Consider the following 6,606-nt stretch of genomic DNA (forward strand, 5'->3'; position numbering starts at 1 on the left):
TGTTTATTTTGTTTTGTTTTTGTCACAGTTGTGTGATCTTTCCTAGTTATGTTGAAAATTCCTGAGGTGCCCAAACACCAAGATGTAATCTCCTGGTACAGTAGGTCATTGCTGTTCTTTCCCTGTTTGTAAAATTTCACAAAGTAAGGACTACAGCCAGCTGCCTGACTGCTCTCCAGGCTGAACCAGCCCTTCTTCTGAATCTCAGGCTGCCAACCTAGTTACACCTGTGAAGAAATCAAATGTAATGTTTATTTCAGATGCAACAGCTTGAACAAGTATGACAATTTTATGCTGGTATTTCATTCTTCAACATACATATCCATTCATTGGTCAAGTAACTTTCTTTTTTTAGATTTCAAAATTTTGCATGTTTTAAAATGGAGTTTCAAACATGAAGTAGGGGCTCTTTGACTGGAACATACACTAGCGGTCACCCAACCCCCTCCTTTCTAAATTGAGACATAAAACTGGAGAAGAGAAGGAAACTTTACAAGGTCACCCCTGTGAATTATCAGCAGAACTGATATCAAAATACAAAAGTTTTCAATAGAAATTCAGAATCGCATCTGTTGCTCAAAGCTTATTTCATCTCCACAGTCACCTTTAGATCTAAAATTTGCAGAATATCCTTCAACTCTGTCTCCCCGGAGCACTATATTATATCCCTCGAGGCAGAGCTTAAAGGTCAAGTTCTTACTGAAACTTTCCCCAGTACCTTTAAGCATTGATAGTGGATTCCATCTCTGCTTCTCTAGTATTTGATTCTTATCTCTGTCATAGTACTTAGCTTATCACATTTCGATTATTTATATATTAGTCTATCTCTCCAGTTGCACCTGGAATGTTTTTGCTGTCTAAATCTCTGGGGTCATTTTTTGCTTAACTAGGTATAGGGTGCTTAAAATGTTTTCTGAATGAATGAATAAATGACATTCTTCCTTGGATCTGACACTAGATGTTTTCCTAGCTTTCCTCACCACTGCTACAAAGCTTCCCTAAGAACTCATGGAAAGAGTCAAATTCATTCAGTCAATAACTTCATAATGAAGTACTTTGTCCTTTTGTGATGACTCTTCTAGTGAAACACTATTAGGCAATTTGTCTAATTCATGAGACACAATGGACTGCTATATCTTTTAAGGGAAATTGATCCGCTATTACTTTTACACAATACTTTCAATTTCTGGAAAAATTTACATTCATTTTCTCATTTGGTCTTCACAAGATCCCTGTAATATAGATGGGCATAGATCCTATAGCATTTTCACAGATGAGTTCATTAAAACAGATAATCCAAAGGATATCACTTTGAATTAAGGTTTTCTGACTTCAAATTTAGTTCTCATTCAATTCCAAATGGTTCCCCTTTTATAAATTTGTACACTCTATAAAAATAAATCCTCGAATGGATCTGTCCTCTAAGTCACTAAAGACTTTGGGTTGCAAAGTGTTGAAACCCAGTGCAGAATCATCTAGAGATATAACTTCAGGCATTCTTTGTTCCAGCCACTCAAGCTAGGTTATCAGATATAAATACTTTGCTTTACTCATTGTTTGGACCAATTCCTCTCTGTACTTAGTCATGTGTGACTCTTTTTGGCCCCATGGACTGCAGCCCTCCAGGCTCTTCTGCCCATGGAATTTTCCAGGCAAGAATACCAGAGTAGGTTGCTACTTCCTACTCCAAGGGATCTTCCTGACCCAGGGATCAAACCCACCTCTCTTGCAACGCCTGCATTGGCAGGTGGATTCTTTACCACTGCCTCTACCTTGAAAGTCCAGTTCCTCTCTGAATTGGCTTTAAAATAGAGCAACCTCTCCCCACAGGAAATTGTAAAATGACTGTGAACAGCTATACAGTTATAACAACTTGGCAGCCCAAGGAGTGGCAGTCAGTGGCCCAAGATCTGACAGTAAGTGGCCCAAAGTGAGTCACGTGCTCATCACAGACCCAGTCACTGCAATTGTAAGAATATCGTCCAGTGATTGATGTCAAGTGGATGAGGGACTAATTGCTGGAGCCTGCTGTGACATCAAACCCAAGATAATGACCTAGAGTAAAAGTGGAGGAGAGCTTCCCCCAGGCAAATAGAACTGCCATTTTCAGGAGAAGAAGGAATTAATACCAAGCTAATGAAAACAACAGCTTCTACTATCCTATCTTTGGAAATTTCATATGTTATCAGATGGGACATTTCCGACTTTCTTTGAGAATCACTTGTTGGTGGGTGGATCAATCCAATAAATGTTAAGAAATTGTGAATTGAGTAACTTGAATATCAAGTGAAAAAAAAAGTCACCTTATTCAGACATGAGATCTGAGGAAACCTTTCTTATCTATTTGCTGTTCTAATAATTTTTAAAAAAAGAACAATTAAAACAAAACAAAACAAAAACTGGCTGAGAGATTGCAGCTGTGCTTGAGAGGGACAGACTCCCTTCTGCCTGGTGCATCGTCAGCAGATCTGTTGGCTGAGTGGTACAGTATCTATCATTTTTAGCTATAAAGAAGGTGAAGAGAACACAGCTGGATTTCCAGGTCACAGCAAGCGCTATGACATAATCACCATTTGTTAATATCTTCATTACTGTGTATGAATAAATGATACCCCTCTATAGAAAAATCCTTCTATCACTCGAAAGGCAAGACAGGTGGATTAGGGCATCATCAATAGAGAATGAACATAAAAATCCCTCCCTGTCTTTCAAGTTACCTTTCAAGAGCACAATAGAATTTTTAAAATAAGAAGTTTGAGAATTCCACCCAAGGGGGAATATTATCCTTGTCTTTTAGTAATCATTACGAGGATTGAGGTTGAAGATGGAATATTCATGCACATATTCTATTTTAATTATGCTTTGGTGGGAAGGTCCTTCTAAATGTGATGAAGTTTTTGTTTAAGCAGATCTTTATAGAAAACCAGTTTGAAACCAAGGAAATAAAGGACTAAAGTGAAAATTTTGTGATTTGGAGTCACACAGATCTGCTGTCATTGATTCATTCGTGCAAAAAAGATTTGCTCAGCACCTATTCTATGTCAGGCAGTATTCTTGTTCAGTCACTAAGTCATGTCGAACTCTTTGCAACCTCATGGACTGCAGCACTCCAGGCTTCCCTGTCCTTCACTGTCTCCCAGAGTTGACTTAGACTCTTGTCCATTGAGTGTTGCCATCCGACCATCTCATCCTCTGTTGACTTCTTCTCCTCCTGCCCTCAAACTTTCCCAGCAACGTGTCTTTTACAATGAGTAATAGACAATGTTTTAGGTGCTAGAAATGGATCAGATAATGTAACAGAGAATATCCCTGCCCTCAGACAAATTACAGTTTAGTATAGGATTTGGAGAATTTTTTGTAAAGGACTATATGTAATAATTATGTTTTTGCAGGCCAGGTGGCCTCTGTTGCAGCTGTTCAGTTCTGTAATTGTGGTGCCAAAGTGCAATCAGTTATACATAAACAATGGGTATGATTATTTGCAAATAAAACTTTATTTAAAATAACAGGCAGCCTGTATTATTTGGCCTATGACCAAAATTTGACAGTTCTTGGTCTAGTAGAACAATGGTTGAGGTCTACCATTTAATTAGCTGCTACTTATTCTTCCAAATTTGTTATTACATTTAAAATGCTATTAAGAGCAGCTACTTTACAGAGGAATTGCAAAGGTAAATGGAATAATGTATAAAACATGTCCTAAAACTCCAGTACTCTTGCCTGGAAAATCCCATGGATGGAGGAGCCTGGTAGGCTATAGTTCATGGGGTCGCAAAGAGTCGGACACGACTGAGCGACTTCACATAAAACTTCTGAAGGGAACTTGATAAATATCACTTAATGCTGGGCCTAATTCCTCATTTTAGAAATTTAGAAACCAGAAAGCTAGGGAGTCCCATACCAAGTGCATCTGTGCTTGGTCATCAATTTATTTTAGTTCCCTAGTTTTTTGTGGTTTTTTTTTCCCCTTGACTGCACTGGGTCTTTGTTGCGGCATGTGGAATTTCTCTAGTTGCAGGGCACGGATTATGGAGTGTGCGGACTTAGTTGCCCCATGGCCTCTGGGATCTTAGTTCCCTGACCAGGGATTGAATTCACGTTTCCTAAATTGGAAGATGGATTCCTAACCACTGGACCACCAGGGAAGTCCCAGCTTCCCTAGTGCTTTAAGCTCTGTGAATAAAAATGTACCAGTATGTAACCCTGTAGCTTTGACAAACCAGAATCATTTTGATCCCAATTTGACTTATATGGATAAACATTATTAGAAAACAGATATCTACTTGGATTATAAACATGACCTTAGCAAAAGTACAATAAGAAAAAGTTAGACACTTCCTTTTATTTGATATATGATGAGTAGTTAAAACAATGATGTAAGAACAGGTTGTTTGGCCAATGACTATGTGCATGCATTGTATGTCTGGATTTTCTGTTTGAAGCAATGTGGGATGCACAAAAGACACACAAAGGATGCATAAAGTGTTTTCCTTAGAGGTTGCAGGAGTCTGGTCAGATAGACAAGAGGTTTGTTAGCTCATTCGATAATGTTTACTATTAGGCAGGTTTTCTTCTAGGCATTGAGGACAGGGCAGTGAATTAAAAAAACAAGTACCCTTCCCCTCCTGGAACTTTAATTTTGGTGAAGGGCTCCAGATGCCTAACAGAACACTCAAGATTTCTGAAATATACAGTATGTCTGTGGCAAAGCATAAAGAAGAGAGAGTGAATTGGGAGAGTGTATTTCTAAGGGGGAGGATTGTAGTTTCTTTTGTGTGTGTGTGTTTCTTTTTTAAGGATGGTTAAAGAAGGACTTAACCTTCTCACATGCATGCGTACAGTATTCATGTAAGAATATGAGAGCTGAACCATAAAGAAAGCTGAGTGCCGAAGAATTGATGTTTTTGAACTGTGGTGTTGGAGAAGACTCTTGACAGTTCGTTGGACTACAAGGAGATCCAACCAGTCAATTCTAAATGAAATCAGTCCTGAATGTTCATTGGAAGGACTGACACTGAAGCTGAAGCTCTAACACTTTGGCCATCTGATGCGAAGAGCTGATTCATTGGAAAAGACTCTGATGTTAGGAAAGATTGAGGGCAGAGGATAAGGGGATGACAGAGGACAACATGGTTGGATGGCCTCACTGACTCAATGGACATGGGTTTGAGCAAGCTCTGGGAGATAGTGAAGGACAGGGAAGCCTGGCGTGCTGCAGTCCACAGGATTGCACAGTGTTGGAGATGACTGAGCTACTGAACAACAAGGGAAAACTTACTGAGAAGGTGACATTTGAGATAATGCCTGTAGAAGAAGAGAGAGTGGGCCTTGGAAACCACTTTTGGGTAAGCAGATTGTGTGTGTGTGCTAAGTCGCTTCAGTTGTGTCTTGACTCTTTGTGACCCCTTGGACTGTAGCCCACTAGGCTTTCTGTCCACGGGATACTCCAGGCTGGAATATTAAAGTAGGTTTCCCTGCCCTCCTTCAGGGGATCTTCCTGGCCCAGGGACTGAACCCACATCTCTTACGTCTCCTGCATTTGCAGACTGGTTCTTTACTGCTACCGCCACCAGGCTGAGAGAGAGAGCTGGGATCATTTGTTTCTAAGGGGTGGTGGTTGTAGCTGTTTTTTTGTTTTTTGTTTTCCTTTTGTTTCTTTTTTAGGATCATTAATGAAGAACTTGCTGAGAAGGTGACATTTGAGAAAATGCTTGTAGATGAGAAAGTGAGCCTTGGGGACCACTTGCGGATAAGCAGATCAGGCAAAGCAAACAAGTGTAAAGGCTCTGAAGTGAGATCATTCCTCCTTTCTAGAATCAGCAGGCAGGCCATCCCATCAGGAGGCTCAGAGCGATGGAAGGGGAGCGTAGGTCATAGAGGAAAGAGCGATATGCAGTGAAGCCTGGTTTGTGTGGGGCCTTCAAGGCCACTGGAGGGCCTTTTTCTTCTACTTCTAAGGAAACGGGAAGTCGCTAGAGTGTTCTGAGCAGAGCAGACACAGGCTCTGGCTGAGATATTATAAGGATCAAAGCGGTTTCTCTGAAATCAGAATGTAGGGAGATGGCAGGGAATCCTGAGAGCTAAGATTACACTGTGAGGATGTGAAACACTAGCTCAGGTTATTCTAATACTGCTACTCATTTAGTGGGACAAAAAGAAGATTCTTGAATAGTAAGCATCCACCCACAGCTGTTACTTTCATTATTAGCTGGGAGAACATGATTTGTTGTGGTTTCCAGAAATCAAAACAACTATCCAAAAAGCTAAATTTAATTTTAAAAAGTATAATAATAATGAAAAGGAATTACACTGCCTCCAAAGCCTGGTGGAGGCTCATCCTTGAATGTCCTGGATTAAAAATGAACAGCCTTCCCCTGGCTTCCCTGGTGGCTCAGATGGTAAAGAATCTGCCTGTAATGCAGGAGACCCAGGTTCCCTCCCTGGGTCAGGGGGATCCCTTAGAAAAGGGAATGACAACCCACTCCAGCATTCTTGCTTGGAGAATTCCATAGACAGAGGAGACTGGTGGGCTAGAGTCCACGGGGTCACAAAGAGTCAGACATGCCTGAGGACTAACACTTTCATTTTCCCCTGACCTTGGGAACT

The sequence above is a fragment of the Muntiacus reevesi genome, chromosome 9, assembly GCF_963930625.1.
Source record: "Muntiacus reevesi chromosome 9, mMunRee1.1, whole genome shotgun sequence".
Classification (NCBI taxonomy): domain Eukaryota; kingdom Metazoa; phylum Chordata; class Mammalia; order Artiodactyla; family Cervidae; genus Muntiacus; species Muntiacus reevesi.